This window comes from Chenopodium quinoa, unplaced genomic scaffold (assembly GCF_001683475.1).
Source record: "Chenopodium quinoa cultivar QQ74 unplaced genomic scaffold, ASM168347v1, whole genome shotgun sequence".
In the NCBI taxonomy this organism is placed as follows: domain Eukaryota; kingdom Viridiplantae; phylum Streptophyta; class Magnoliopsida; order Caryophyllales; family Amaranthaceae; genus Chenopodium; species Chenopodium quinoa.
Window position 1 is genome coordinate 6078186 of NW_018745650.1, and position 17066 is coordinate 6095251.

The 17066-nt window shown below is 34.9% G+C and overlaps 1 long non-coding RNA gene across 10 annotated transcripts; it reads right to left on the reverse strand.

Moving 5' to 3' along the window:
- Positions 1-8434: 8434 nt before the first annotated feature.
- LOC110716837 lies at positions 8435-14793 on the reverse strand. 10 transcript variants are annotated; one of them, XR_002510602.1, is made up of 9 exons: positions 14414-14787; positions 14253-14318; positions 12848-13040; positions 12727-12757; positions 12277-12369; positions 12018-12194; positions 11802-11880; positions 10608-10674; positions 8435-9207 (listed from the first exon to the last, which is right to left on the reverse strand). It is a non-coding gene; the product is annotated as an uncharacterized LOC110716837 (long non-coding RNA). The 10 variants fall into 10 exon arrangements; XR_002510608.1 differs by having other exon boundaries at positions 8435-10674; positions 12277-12359; positions 14414-14788; XR_002510605.1 differs by having other exon boundaries at positions 8435-10674; positions 12277-12395.
- Positions 14794-17066: the final 2273 nt, after the last annotated feature.

Below are 17066 nucleotides of genomic sequence, written 5' to 3' on the forward strand. Positions count from 1 at the left end.
CTTACAAGAAAGTCTTAAGAAATAGAAACAAGACATTATAGTAATTATGGAATTTTCAAGTCATGTGAAATTATGATAATGAACTCATTGTTTGTAACAACTAAGCAAACAAATTAGAACAAAAGAAATAGAAAATAGACGTACTTCTCCTTTTCTTTTTATTTGTAACTCACCATATGTGCACATTATTTAAGGAGGAGATTTGAGAGGGTAAGGAGACAAAATTTCTTGACCATTAGGAAATGATGCTTATTTTCTCCACTTTAATAAAGCACAATAGTTCCTTCTACAGTAATAGCCATTCAAAAGAATCTACATACCATCTTCCAATAAGTAATGTCTATACAATCCTAACAGAACTAGCCTAATCTTAATCAGAATATATAGACTATCAAGATCCAGAATTTGGAAAATAATCTTTTAATTTGTATGTTCTGGTTGAGTGTGAAGAAGAACGAAAATGCAAGGTAAATAATGAAATAGAGGTTCCCTGATATCCTCACCACTAAATTATAATCAGCAGCAGCAACCACAACATCAGCTATTAGTGAAAACCACATTCTATTTATCATATACTTCAATACTTGTCTTTTACAAGCACCAACTCTCTAAGCCCCTTCATCGTCTAAGGCGGCCACTGAATAGGAATGCCTTGGTGGCTGAATGTGGAAGCCTCTCCCAAGCATGAGAAATTCTTTGAACTTGTCGAATTTTTCATGAAGGAAGGCGAGGGCTACATCTATCACCGGATTGGCAGGCGTACGGATAATTGAAATTGATCTCATTCTCTTCCACGTCTGCCTGCCAAGCGTTCGGGTTTTCTGCCTCTAGCTTGGCAGCTTATGGTTTGGGGTTTTCGGCTAAACCGAAGTCAAAAGACAGCACTCTGTCTAATTCAGCAGCCTCAGCCGAGCTACCACCCCTTGAGCCTTGACCCGGCTCGGTCACCATAGTGCCTTCAAGCACCAAGGGCCTCTTGCCCTTATCCTTTTTCCCTTCCTCAACGTCCGCCCGATTTCCAAAAGGAGGAACGCTGCGTGGAGACAGGTCAGACGGTTCAGAGATATGGATCCCAGTCCGTGGCCTGGCTGACCTGGTATGTTGTGTTGAGGGTTGTTGGGGATTTTGGTCGGCCGTTCCTCCTCGACCAGACTTAGCGTCTGCTCGAATTGAAGAATGAGGCCTCTCAGAAGAAAGCAGCTCGGACGGCATCAAGACCGAGCTGGTATTCATGAATGGGGTCGTTCCAGATTTTAGCCAGACGCCCAAGCATTAGTTCCCTTTGTCTCCCTGGTTGAAGACTAGGAAGAAGGGTTTTGTTGTGTGTTCTTTTCGGACTAGGTGCCAGTAACTTCCACCACCGAACACGTGCTACCACTGAATGTAGTGTTCGTGTCATTTGTATCCGTGTCATTTGGATTTAAAGGAACTAAAAGATTGGCTCTTCGGCCACCTCTGTCTCTTGCTGCCTCTCGGTCATACGTACCACGTGTACGCGTCTTGTTCGACTATAGGGACAGAGAAGAATAGGTGGGGGTGAGTTGGTACGCACTAGAAATGGACCCACTTCAAAGAGAGGAGGATTCGGCTCCGTCCACTCTAGACTCCTCAGTCACAGGCGAACGACTGACCTCATGAGGAGAAACGGACGAATCCAAGTGTTGTGCCAGTTCGTGTTTAAAAATAAAAACAAGTATGGAAAAGGAAATAATTAAAGAGAAGCAGAAGGTTACCTCGGTACGAGTAGAAAACTTGATGGACTTTGAAGATCTTGACAAGTTGACCGGCAAACTCAAAAACTCGGACGGGAAACTCAAGTACACGGCTGAGCTCTCAAAGATTAGGGAAGAACAAAACTTTCTCTCTCTAAAAAGCTCTGACTTCTCTATAGAAAACACAAAATCCAAAGTGTTTTTATGAGGTCAAACAAGTTCTATTTATAGGCAAAATTTATGGGGACAAAATGGTAAAATTACCTTTCTCGCCTAGAAGCTCAAACGGCTCTTTTTGAAAAACCTAACCTACACTACTACAAATAGGCCGATTTCCGACGAACAGGTTCCGACGGACACGTTTTTCCATCGCAAAAATCGAAATTTCCGAGGGATTTTTGTTCCGTCGGAAATTTCCGACGAAATCAAAGAATCTGTTGGAAATCCGACGGAATATAAATCTATTGGAATAATAGTATTTTCCGACGGATTATTCCGTCCAAGATTTAAATTTCCGACGGAAAAAAAACTTCCGTCAGAAAATTCCGACAGATTTTCCGTCAAAAATTAATTAAAAAAAAACCTACCCTCTTTCCTAAATCGACAGACCCCTTCCCCTTATTTCATTTTTTCTCTCTCTCTTCTTCTCCTACTTCTTTTTCTTTCTTTCTCTTTCCCTCTCCTCTTCCCCGCCCTGTTTCTCTCTCTTCTCCGCCATGTTTCTCTCTTTTCTCCGCTCTGTTTTTCCTTCTTTCCCTTTCTCAATCTTCTTCTCTTCTCCTCCCTCCTTTTTTCCCCTTTTTCTCTCTCTTCTCGGTCTTCTTTTCTTCTCCTCTCTCCTCTTTCTCCTCTTCTCTTTCTCCCTTTCCCTTTCTCTCTCTTCTCTTTTTATTAGGGTGGTGGGTATTCATGGTTGGAGCCTAAAAAGCTTAAATGACGATGGAAATTTGAAGTCTCATAGTCAAAACGAAGGTTTTTAGATGAAATTCGACCATTAAAACTCTAGATCTAGGGTTTTCATGGTCGAATTTGGCCTCATAAACCTAATTTCAAGGTTTTGTGTGGTGGAGTACGATATGTATCTCTTGTTTTTTTTTTTGAATTTTGATTTTATTTTGTTAGTTATTCTTTCGATTTTTTTTAATATTTACGGTGGTTGGGGTGTTTTGGTGCCTTGTTGGGTGGTTTCAGGTGGGTGGTGGGGTGGTTTGCTTAGTTTGGGTTTAATTTGGGTGGTTTTAGATCTAGGTTTAGTTTTGGTGGTTTTAGATCTGGGTTTAGTTGGTTTAAGTTTGGGTGGTTTTAGATCTGGGTTTAGGTGGGGCCGTGGTGGGTGGTTTTAAATCTGGATTTAGTCTGGGTGCGTTAGGGTTAGGTAGGGAGGGTTCGGTTCGGTTAGAGTTAAGACTTAGGAGGGCGATCTGGTTCGGTTAAGGTGGGTGGTGGTGTGGTTTGGGCAGTTAGGTGAGGGTGGGGTTGACAATGGCATGGGTTTTCGGGTGGTTAGAGGTGAAGACTAGCCATGTCGGTGGTGGTGCGGCCTGTTTGTTTTTTTTTAATTTGATTGCACCATTTTTTCGACGGAAATTCCGTCGGAAATTTCCGGGCCAGAAAATCTCTTCCGACGACTGAATTCCATCGGAAAAGTGTTTAAATCGGAAAATCCGTTGGAAAAGGTGGATTTCCCTACAAAAAGTGTTCCGACAACCGATTCTGACGGAAATTCCGTCGTAAATGGGTTTTCCAACGGAAAACATTGTGTTTCCGACAGAATTTTACCGTCGAAAATGGCCTGTTTTCTTGTAGTGCTAGAAACTCAAACGGTTAATAAACCGTTTCGTCAATAAAGACGGAGAAGATGTACGGTTACCCAAACGACACGTCAAAATAGACGGCTATAAACCAATACACAGGTTATTAAACTTCAAGAAAGTAAAATCAATAAAATAAATAATTAATTAAGAATAAAAACATGGATTTAGGTCCAAACCCTTGGAAATATCAACCTTTCACGTTGAGGTCAAAGACAATGTCGAGTATGGTTTGGAGTATTCGAATCACGCAAAGGAAGTATGGTGAATGATTGGGATGTATCTAGGATGTGTTTAGGCTAAGAACATGGGTTTTGGGAATTTCGAGTTTATTGAATTCTCTCTCGAGTTCTTGTTGTGTATTCGTGATGATTCTATGTTGTGTGTTGATGATTTGGAATCGAGGAAAACAATCTCTATTTATAGGGTAAAAAGAGAGTCGAATGATCGGAAAAAGATCAGAAATTCTGGCTGTGATAAAACTTCCTGTTGTGTCGCGACAAGCTTGTCATGTCGCGATGGCCCTTGTTACGTCGCGACAGGGTTATCCCGGCGCGATGAACCTGTCCCTGTGTGATGGTTCACAAGATAGCAAAGTTCGTATGGAGTTTAATTTCTGATGGGTTTTCTCTGCAAAATATATTCGAACTAAGGATTATCATAAGAGATTTATTTAATCTCAAACTCTTGATCTTTATCTTTTCGGGAAGGAAAAATTAGAACCTTTTAGAAGATTCTAGCTGACTTGGGATAGGAATATGATCATTTGGGGCCTAAATAAAATATTTGGGCTCCATATAATCATTGGGTTGTACTAAAGGTGGGCCTAGGCTCAGTTTGGGCTCGGTTTAGTATTTTGGCCATATCTCACTCGTTTTGAGTCGCATTTAGGCTTGTAATATATCGTTGGAAAGCTCTTTACAATCCTCATTCAACCAAATAACAGTTGGATTGAGAAAATGGACTAAAATAATTAGTTTGCACGTTTTTAGGGTTATAGTCACGAAATGAATGTTTTAAGGACACGAAATGAATGTTTTTGGATTTGAAGACACGAAATGAATGTTTTTGGATTAAAAACATTTTGGGTAAGGTTATAAAAATGGTCAAGGCTTAAGGATACTTTGCGGGACTTTTCAACTCTTTGCCAAACTCGTCAATCAAAACGCGAAAAACACTCATCACTGGGTTTGGTGTTTGGGGAGACACAATCATTTGTCTACAATACCCCTTAACTTTTTTAAATTCATCATATACCCCCGAGTTTTCACAAAAATACACCATATACCCTTGATGACTATTGATTGCTAACTTCGTCAGCCATTAGGGTTAATTATGACCCAAAACCACCCTAATACGTTCCCCTACCCCCGAAACCACCTACATTCCTTTTTTCCACCCCCAGATGCAACCCAAATTTCCTTTTCTCATCCTCAAAATCAATCATACGTATTTGGTTATGGAGATTTGGAGTGGTTTTGGGGGTTGGAAAAAAGAAGAGGAGTGGTTTCGGGGATGGGGGGAGATATCTAAGGTGGTTTCGATGTATAATTAACCAAATTCCACTCATCTTGTTGTCATTAGGGGTATATGGTTAATTTTTGTAACAACTTAGAGACATATGGTGAATTTGGAAATTTTCAGGGGTATATAGTGAATAAACAAAATACTCAGGGGTACATGGTGAAAAAACCGTTAAATTTATTATTCATAATTTCATTAAATTTGTGTATAAGTGAGTATTTTTCATTGCTTTCGAACTAGGCCATAATCATTCTTATTTCCTGCTATGTTAATATATACGTCATAGCATATATATTTCTTTAATTACCCTTGCTTGTTAAATTAATTAAAATACAATAAGCCTTAGTACCAGTGATTGTATATGGTCATAATCTTGATATATGTTAGGTTAGTGATGTAATAATATCATTTTATGAAAAATTGCATGTAGTGTAAGATGGAAGAGAAACCTTAAATCAATCAAACTAAAAGAGTCTAGGAGATCGAGATAAAAGTAATGATATAATTTATTCAAATTGCAAATTTACGTTTTACATTTTCATGTGTATGTACACGTGATTAGTGGTCGAACATTATTAGATCACTAAGATATAAACTTGTTCTTGAACAAGTAATTTGAGCACTCTTCAAGGTGAAGTCATAAGATTTGTCCCAAGCATAATTGAAACTTAGGGTAGAATATGGAGTGATAGGATTCCCACCATTTATGGTACAATCTCCACCATCTTGTTTCAAAATCGACGGGTCGATTTGTTCTTGAGTTTGAAATCCTCACAAGCTAATATTATATCCACAAACATACATTCACAAGTATTATGAAGGTTGAATTTAAACACAGGCTTCCCTCCTACTTTAACTCCGATTGGCGCTTGATCAAATTTCAAGTATGCATTTGTGCAACTACTTCCTGTACGAAAAAATTTCGTGTTATAACCAAGAGGTACTATTTGTGAGATATAAAAAATTCCTATGTTACAAATAAAAAAACAGATGCAGTATATAATAAATTAATGATCATAATCATCATATAATATAAATTTTGCAAGAAAAAAATAATTGTAACGCTTACCTCCATGAATTAGACATACGAAAAAGAGAATTGCAACAAGGAAATTGACTTATGAAGCCATTGGGAAGAATTTTAACAAGAATTTGAATATAGATGTTTTGTAAATTGTGTTTTCTCTTTGAAAGGGTTTTATGGTTTTATGGTTTTTGCTAATGTTTTGAAAGGGTTTTATGGAATGAGATTTTTTAGAAAATGTTTTTAATTTATTATAAATTCCTTATTTGTTTTATTGTAATTATGATAGAGAAAGATACGGGAATTTAATTCAGAAAGTGTATAACATGATATCATTCGATCAGTTGGATCAAAGAATTAATTCTCCGTCTGTTCATAAGATTCCTTACCATACATTCTATTTACACTACTGCAATAAAACATAATAAAAGCAAAAAAAAAAAAAAAAATCAAATCAAATAAAATACACTACATACCATGTTCCCCTCTCAAAGATATTTATATACTCGTAATACACCCGAATACACAACGTAATTACTCAAATTAACTATTTCATCCTTGGGTACATACCATGCATCTCCCATGCGGGTGCGTATAAAAAAATTTCTACCCTCTCTACTCGTAATTATAGTAAAATAAAATTATTGCATACTATCCATACCATCAATGTCTAAATTTAACTATGACTATCTAATTGGATTGGTTGAATAGAGAAAAAAAATCCTTGAGATTATCCTCCTTTGAAAATTTGAAAGACTCGTTTAATGTGAGCTAGCTAGAATTGAAATTTTTGATGAAAAAAAAGGGAGCTGATATTGCCAAGGTAAAAAAAAGTCACTTTCAAGGAAAAATTATCCACCCACTGCCCGTAATATGTGAGAATCTATAAATGTCAAACTTATTAATTCAATGAGATATTTTGTATTCTTTAAAAGATCTTTTGTTGTCCATAATCTTTCGATAATTATCTTTCCAAATTCCACCAATTGGTTATTTTTATCAAAATCTGTCATTAATTATGGGTTTCAATATTGCCAAGGCAAAAAAAAAAAAAAGGCCATTTTCAAGACCAAATTATCTATCCATTGCCAGTAATATATGAAAATCTATAAATTTCAAACTTATTAATTCAATAAAATAGTTTGTAATCTTTTATTAATTTTTTTTGCCAATAATGTTTTGTAATATTTTGTTACCTATAATTTTGGTAGCTAATTATATATTCCAATTAAAATCTTTCGAACTCTTGAGACGGAAAAATAACTAGTTAGTCGTCATTCTCCAGAGAAATATATCATACCCCCAAAGAATTCTACATCATATGATTCATAACCCCTGCTTATAATCAACACCAAAAGATAAACAAAGTAGTAGTTTCTCAATGTTAAAGTTAAAATAAAAAAATAAAATATAATAAAATAAAAAGCTTTGTATTAAAAGTTTAAAACTTATACTACATAACGAAAAGAGATAATAACAGAACAATCAATCTAGTCAACATAGGAGGTGCATTAAGATCAATTGAATTTGGTGCACTTTCACCATAGGCTAGATAAAAAAATTATGTGAATCATGTATAAGATCAATTGTAAGAGGATTATATTGACGATAACGACTCTATAATGATGAATAATTAAGGGAGCTGATATTGTTAAGGCAAAAAAAAGTCACTTCCAAGGCGAAATTATCCACCCACTGCCCGTAATATGTGAGAATCTATAAATGTCAAACTTATTAATAGGCCTTGGAAATGGCTTTTTTTTGCCTTGGCAATATCAAAACTAATAATCTTTATAATACTAGAATGTACCTATACTAATACATGTAGCACTGTCAAAACGGTTTGACAGTTCGGTTTGAAACGGGTCGGTTTGAAATCGGTTTAAATGGCCGACGGGTTGGGTTGGGTTTGGTTAAAATTATAATTGGTTCGGTTCGATTTCGGTTTATTTTTGGTCGATTTTAATTTGTTTCGGCTCGTAAACGGTTCGGGTAGCGAACAATTTGGTGCGAACGGGTTGCAGTTTGTTAACGGTTCGGTGTAAAAGGTTTTAAACCCGGTTCAAACGGTTTCGGGTTAGAAATGGTTCGGTTTTATTTCAGTTTGGTTTAGAACTGGTTCGGTTCATTAACGACAGTTTAGAACTAGTTCGGTTCGTTAACGGGTTTGGTTCTTATACGATTTAACATTATTCGGATCGGTTCGGTTTCGGGTTTAATAAAATACGATTCGTGTCGAATTTCGGTTAAAAAAAATTGGTTTTTAATTAGTTCGATTCTCATTTGGGTTGGTTGGTTTCGGAAAGTTAAACGGTTTCGGTTTGAATTTTGAGTGCTAAATGCAAGGGATAATTTAAGGTAGATTTTTTTTTTTTTTTTTTTTTTTTGGAAAGGAAGTTATTTTTTTTTAAAGTTAATTATTTGGAGTTCTGAGAGTTATTTCACTACTACATTTTTGACCTATTGCAACCCCCAAATCCGTTGCATTAGGCGTCAAATTCCGTGGCATTAGGACTAATGCAACGGCCATGTACCGTTGCATTTGCTGGCGTTGCAGTAGGTCTATTGCAACGGTATACAACACCTAATACCACGGCAGCTATAATCCGTTGCGATAGCTCTACACCTAATGCCACGGTATAAATTATCCGTTGCAATAGATTACTTACTACTAATTGTGATGAAATTAACACCTATTGCAACGGCTGAAGCTAATTAATACAAATGATGTATGGAGTACGTATCTACTGCAACGGATTGATCATTTGATCTTTTTTTTTTTTTTTTTTTTTTTTTTGAATTGTACGGTAATATAATATATGTATAAATAGTCGGTACAAATCTAAAAATACTAAGAAACAAAATATCATTAAATTTATATAAAATAATTATAATGCTAAATACGTACATTATAAAATATTAGTTGCTTGTTTTTTGTATGACACCCTACTAATAATAAATAAAAGTTATATAATTAATTTAATCCTCCAAAATACAAATTTTCAACATATATATAAGCCGGAATTTCCAAATCTTCACAAAGTTGAGCTTGAATAAGAGTCGCCAACATATATGCACCATTTGTTAAATGACTAGCTAGTTACTATGCTTCAGCTCCATTTAGCTCCCCATGCACCTACACGTAAAATAGAATAAAGTAATAGAAATATAATAGAACTAAATTATAAATTACACTAGATCAAGGCCACAATCAACATGAGAAAAGTTCAAAACGCACGGAGAATTCAACTATACAATAATACTCATGTTAGACCGCAGGCCACAACAGCAACAACAGCACCCTGAAGCCAATACAGGCAGCAGCCAACCCAAAACCAAACAAAAACACAACAGGCACAAAATAGGCTGCAAGCAAGTAGAACCCTGAACCACAGCCGCTGATCTGCCACTATCAGATCCAACACTAAAACCAAACCAGAAGCGGCAACCAACAGCAACCATAAGCCAAATAAGGAGGGCACACACCAAACTCATCTAAAAAACAATAAACCAGGGCACCCAGCTATCCATACGAGTAAAAACAGCCCCCCTCCCTTTCACATCAATTTCCCCTATTTTACAGACTTTCAAGAATGCAATATCTTCAGAAGAACAGCAACTAAGTCTACTCTCCCTTTAACCATTTTTTACCAACAAAATTGGGTGTTTGGATCAAAATAAAGACAAATTTAGAGCACTAGATGTCCTATAGTTATCAAAAGCAACATAACAACCAACATAAACATCCCAACATTGCAGTAGCACAAAAGCTTAAAGAAGTCACATTTTGACATTGATCTGAGATTGTTTTTTATTGTTTATATATCTTGTCACTGTTTTCCAAGCTTCATTATGTACATTTGTCAATTTAAGCTTGCCAAAATCAATTAAAATTAAAGTTAGCCATGTATACAAAATCAAAGATCCTAATGCTCTTTTTATATATAGATAATAAAACAGGAGAATAAACAAAAAAAAAAAAAAAAAAAAAAAAAAAAAAAAAAAAACCTTAATCAGAATTGAGTAGGATAACTACTATACATGCAACAAAATTATACAAAACCAAGCAAAGTACTTCAAAGTGATAAATTGTCTTTGTCAAGCTTTATCTTCGTATTATCATACCCTGTGAACTCATATCCAATACGAACATTAACAATACTCCAATATCTCTAAACAAACTCATAAAGAAAATTAGTAGCAAGAATCAAGAATGGCCTGATCAACTATAATTATTTAAATAGAATGGAAAACAGATTTTACAAACCATGTGTCTTCCACTACATTTTTTTCAGAGTAACCCAAAAGGCCAACAGATTCAATATTCACAACTTTCTCATGATACACAACGCTGACAGCAGGAAAATCTTCAAACAAGAACCCGGTAGAGGAAACAATTTCTAATATAAATTGCATTGGATCACTAAACAATGTTCTACTACCCAAGTATTAGCTTTATTTTTTAACTTTAATCACCTCATACTATAAGTCTACAAGATGCAGTTATTCACAATAATGTTGGCGAAAGAGCATTACCTCAAATAAGTGGTCTAGAAAGAAATGTGACAAAGAACTAGCCGAAATCAAAAGCAAACATCGTAGCCTACAAAGGGGCACCTTAAAATTAAAAATTTACAAAGTAAATTACAATTCGTAGTAAAATAAAAGGCATTCCATTGAAAGGCCATATATTTTTAAGCATCCTAGATTTGACCTGAAAGTAAATCATCTATAGAGCAAGAAATAGGCCATTAGAAAGACAGATGCATAAGTATGTCATAAGTTTTGACTAAAGAATTTCAGTGGCTCTCCGGCTATTAAAATTTATAATTTACAATTTACATAATAGTAGGCAGCAGAGACAACAACACCCACAACAATATCAATATTTTAAAGGCTAGATATCAATAATAACAACTACAACAATAACAATGGAGGCTACAACAAAAATTTATAATCACATTCTAGATTTACACCATAAACTTTTAAACCCAATTTCCCAAAACCAATCTACCAATTCAAATTAGCTCAAATCATAGTCAATTATAATACCACCTATCACTCAAATTAATTCACAAAATCATGCATAAATGAATAAAAATCGACATTAGACCGTGCGAATCAAATCAAAGCTATAAAATACTCCAAAAATAAATTTTAAGGCTCTAACATATTGAAAACTTACACTAACAAATTTTTAGGCAAATGAGGGAATCACCTCCCTCCCTTCCCCTCTTACTCAAAATGACTTCAGCAACCCCATGGGCATACCAAGCTTCAAGAAATGAATAATTGTAATTTTTTTTATATCTTATTTAGATAATGAGATACTCCTTGGTTAGATAAATAAAAAGATTAGGAGGAAAGAGATAAAAGGTTGACATCCAGATAATAAGGAAGAATTAGGTACTTATATCATTATAATCCCATAGAATTCGCAAGCTATAGGACAACGAGCTGATCAAATAGACTCAAAACTCGACAGTAAATCACGAAAAACACCAGAAACTGCAACTTTCATCAAAAAATTCTGATGAATATTAAAATTAACAAATAACAATCAAGACAACAAATTTATTATAAATTAGTTATACAATTAACAAAAACCACTGCATATAACAATCAAAATTTAAAAAAAAAAACAGTATTCATTCAAATTTGCAGTGTTACCGGTGAATATATGTCAATGACAACATCTATATCTTATTAAATTTCTTTCATGGTACTTACAAATGAATAAGCAAGTGTCATATTTTCATGGAGTAGCTGAGGTGGAATTGAGCCAGAGAGTTGATATCTTCCAAAGTGACTGGCAAAGTGGCAATCAATAGACAAACAACAAGAAATTGAAAATTAAAAGATTAAAAGAGGGCAATACAATAATGGTGAAATTCAATAAAGAATTCAAGAAATTTTCAAATCAAAAATTAAATGCGTCAGACATACAAGTGCTTACAACTATGCAGCATTTCAAGACCTGGTTTAGTCCCATTTGAGACAGGTAATGTTCCAGTAAGCTTGTTTTCAGCTAGATATCAAGTTGAGGATAGATATTGTTACCGAGTCAATAGCAGTCCTGAAAAACTGAGTGGCCCTACGCTTTTCAGGCTTGTCAGGAAACACCTGATATCCCCAGCAACGAAGAAATCAGTTCTCTGTCTCCAAACATTTAGGCCAAAAGATATATAGAAATATGTCCTCTTACTATGCATGATCTGAGTTGCATTTTCTCTTGAAGTTTCCTCGCAACAGTCAATGCTAGCTGAATATTTGCATCGATGAAATCGTCTAATGATCCCTTCACAATTTGAGAAAATCATGCGTCTGTTTTTAATATGAGTCAATAAGTTCATCTAGTAGTAAGCATATGAGTTGTAGGTGCCACCAATGTTACTCAAAAGCTTACACGAGTGTTGGAATTCATAAGATTTAGAAATATCGAACATAGATACAGATAGCTTTTCTATATAATTTTACAATCAATTTTTAAGTATCATACTTGTATGCATTTAAAATATCAATTTATGACAGGCATAGGTTTGACAAGAAAATTGCAGTATGAATAACAGAGGTTGCCACTCATTTCACGAAACTAGACTGAAAATTGAGGGTATATATGATTAGGCCAAGAGAACTAAAATGACACAATAAATACCTTGTAAGAAGATATATCACTCGGTAGAGGCCTGTTGTAAACAAAAGGAAAAACTCATGTCAGAAAGATGGATAATCATCAAAAGGGGAAAAAAAAAAGAAAAAAAAAAAGACAACTATACCGTCCACAAACGAAATCACCCAAACTTCATAGAAGGAACACTAATGAATAATTGAACCAATCTAATGGGCTTTATGCAATCTGCCTCACATTGGAGAAATTGCAAGATTAGATACATGAACTTCCGGCAACATGTCTCGGTGTGTCAATAGCCATTGTCAACATGCCTCTCACATAGGATTAATTTTTCTTACCTTTTCACAAAAAAAAAAAAAATACAAAGTATATTACTATCCATATTTCATTTTTTTTTAAAAAAGTACCTAGCTAATTGTTTCATAATGCATTTCAGCCCCAGCAAAAGTAAAGAAAATGAGCATATATCCCTCAAAGTAAGAAGTAATGACCAAGGACGACATTAATTCTTTTTATATATATAGAATATCAAGTTTGGTTGAATGTTTCTACTTTCTAAGGTATATATCATTTGCAGTTCAACTTTGTGCAGCCATAGATATTCCAAGACCAAGGCAGCTGCAACGGTCAAAAGAGATTCATCAACCTCCAAACACTAAATAATTGAGTACATACGTTGTCTATATACACCAGACTACCCGAGTTTACGTAAACTAAGTACATTCGAACCATATTATAAACGCGGATGTATAATAGAAAGGCTATAGCGTATATACTTGGTACTCCGTATTATATATAATGACAAATATTTGCATAAGATGAACATCTATTATCCAAGAACCATATGTGATTAAATAAACATAGTTACTAAAACTGTCATCAAATATGCCAATACTCAGTAGCCCACAACAAGTTTGGGTACGGTACACAATTCGGTACCAAAGTATTGTTAATCAAGCCAAAATGCAATAGAAATTGCGATTATACCTGACTCCAAAACATAACGCACTTGTCTCATACGGAATTTCTATCAAGACCCCAATCCCATTGCACCCCATTCCCCAAACACATAGTTCAGCTTTTCCAAATTGTAATATACTAATAAGCAGTAACCATGCTCATTTCCGAAGCATCAATATACTATTTTGCTCTATCTCACCCAAACGAAACGCAATGCCCTTAACCAATTCCAACATGAATCGTCTATAAGCACCAGTTACTAGACATTATAACACCAACTATAGTAATCTACTGTCATTACCTATACCATAACATTTGCATTACCATAACCAACAAAACAACCAAAGCACACTTATTTGCAAGTTAAAAATCTTACAATTTTCCAATAAGCAAACCAAATACTAACAATATGATCAAAAATTTATAACAAAAACTACTAAAAATCAGAAATTAAAGATAATAGAAGGAACAAGAACAGAAAGGCGAGAAACCCAACCGAAAGAAATTTAACCTGACAGTTCTCGAGGAATTAAACTGTTTTACAAACGAAAGAAATAGAGGTAGAAATGCAATAGAAATAGCGATTATACCTGACTCCATTATTGAGCTACCAAGCGATCAAGAACACCAGGTCCAACAATTAGCAAATCAAAACCCTAGAAATCGAAAAAAATCAAAAATTTTAACTAGTAATTATGCAAAGGAACCCTAAATTTGAAATTTAAAGAGGAAAGTTTGAAGAAGCTTATACCATGAACACCAATCAAAACCCTAAAAATCGAACCGCATCGTCGTTATCACTCGCGACCACCATCACCACCGTGACCATCAGTGAATGAGGAGGATGAAGAAAGAGAGAGAATTTAATTTTGTGAGCGACGGTGGTTGTGGATGTGGTTACGGCTGCGGTGATGGTTGCCTTCGTCTTGGAGGAAGAGAATAGGGAGAAGGAGAGACAGAGAGAGGAGTGAGAACTGAGGTGGTGAGATCTGAGGAGAGTGAACTAATTAATTAAGCGCATTTTCATACGGAGTGAACTGCCGTGGCAATAGCCTTTCAGGTTGTTGTATTAGTACACCTAATGCAACGGCTTCTTAAAGCCATTGCGTTAGCTCCATCTTTTGATGTACAAAGTTTAAGTTTATCTAATGCAACGACAATAAAATGAGCTGTTGCACTAGCTCTTTTTAGCCATTGCATTTGATTAAAAATGTAGTAGTTTTTTGGAAAGTTAAACGGTTTCGGTTTAAATTTTGACTGCTAAATGCAAGGGATAATTTAAGGTAGATTGTTTTTTTTTTTTTTTTTTTTTGGAAAGGAAGTTATTTTTTTTTAAAAGTTAATTATTTGGAGTTGTGAGAGTTATTTGGAAGTTATTTTCAAAAAAATAATAATGAGAATTCAGATTTAGGGTTTTAGATTTTTGTGGTGAAATGTTAAAAAAAAAATAATAATAATAATAATAATAATAATCTTAAATTATATAATAGATTTGGTAAAACGTATGTTAAGTTGTAGTAGACTTGCTTGTTAGGATCTATGTAAACAACCTGTACAAAAAGACAAACACAACTTTACACTAACTCATCCTAATAAGAAACATAGAAACTGAATTGCCGTCAAATCTTTCTTGGATCATGTGTTCACTCAGTTTTTGGCAATTGTATTGGGCTATTTCTTGCCGACATTGATCCAAGAGGCCCTACAACAAATTCTTCATCAAATTATAGTCACCTCAAATCCTCATTTTGTTGAAGTTGTGCTATGTGCTATATAGATTCTTGACAAGGTTAGCTGCAGAAGAGTTAACGTAACATAGATTTTGGAGAAACAAACCTATCTAATTAGTTACCTAACAAGAACTAGCGTAGGAAATTAATGACATATGTGAATAAGTTCGTTTAGTAAGTTGTCAATATCTTAGAAATTAAACGTAATAAGTATATTGGTTTTTGGGATACCATAAAGATGACGGTGATAAAAACTATGTTTGAAAAGCCACTAAATTTATTATTTGTCGTTTAACTTTTGCGTAGTACATTGTAAAAGTTTAATAATAATTCTGCTCTTTTGCATGCATTCTATCCAGATATTTTTGCTATAAGATCAAAATGATTGTTTAAATTTACGGATTTTTCACCAATATCACTGAGTTCTTTTGTAATTCACCATATACCACACAAAATTTTCTAATACACCAAATACCACTGAGTTTTTGGTAAATGTCACAATATACCATTAATGACTAACGGACGTTAACACCGTTAGTCATTAAGGCTAATAATTCCACGTGACAGCTTATGATAGGTTCCTTTATAAATTACTTAATTAATTATCAAAAAAAAAATAACAAAAATTAATAAAAAAAAATAACAAAAAAAAAAAAAAAGAACCTGCTGCCACCACCAAATACCAATCTCTCAACTTTCTTCCATCTCCATTTTTTGATTGACCATTGCAGAATATCAAGCTCCAATTCCCAGAAAAGCATCAAACTACAATGGGGCTATTTTCAATGGCACTCGCGATTTCTTCCCTTTTCTTCATGTTTTCTCTTCTGGGTCTTCTCAATTTCTTCTCTAAATCGCTCAATTTCCCTTTTCCTTTACTCAATTTGATTCTTCTATTCGCTTTTCTCGAAGAATTTCTACTTTTGCATCTCCATTTGAAGGATTCGGATGGAATTGAGAATCATTATTATGATTTAATGCTTGTTCGGATTGCAATTTGTGTGTTTTCTTCTATGATTGAATTGGTTTCCCCAAATTCAGGAATTCCTAAATTGGGTCGTGGGTTAGGGTTAATCTTGAAGGGGACTTGGTTTGTGCAAATGGGGTTTTCGTTTTTTCGGATTTGATTGCGAATAATTGTGTTTTGCATTATAAGAGTAGAGGGAATTATACAATCAATTGTAATGGTCATATGGATACTCATTGTGGTGGGGCGATTGTTGTGCTTTTGTTCAATTTGTCATCTTGCTTTTCGTGTTACTGTGATTTGTGGAGTGTATTCATGTTTTGGAAGAAGGTTTGTTGCTGAGGGTAATTACTCGAGTTACCGGCTTCAATGGATTCTTCCGCCTTGGATTAGACGACGAAGTTGAAGATCATCACCAGCAACAACAAGACGACATCTCCATTCATCAATTACGTAAGCTCCATGGGTGGGATTTCGGTCGGGTTTTGGGTTTAAATGGGTGGGGGGTCGCGACGGGAAAGAGGAGGGGAAGGGGATGGTCGCCGGCCGGCCGGGAAGTGGGCTGGTGGCAACAGTGGCTGAGTTGGTGGTGTATTTTTTTTTATTTTTTTTAAAGTTAGTTAATTAAATAAATAACATTAATAATCACTAATTACAAGCTGCCACGTGGCATAATTAATGTTAATGACTAACACCGTTAACAGAAA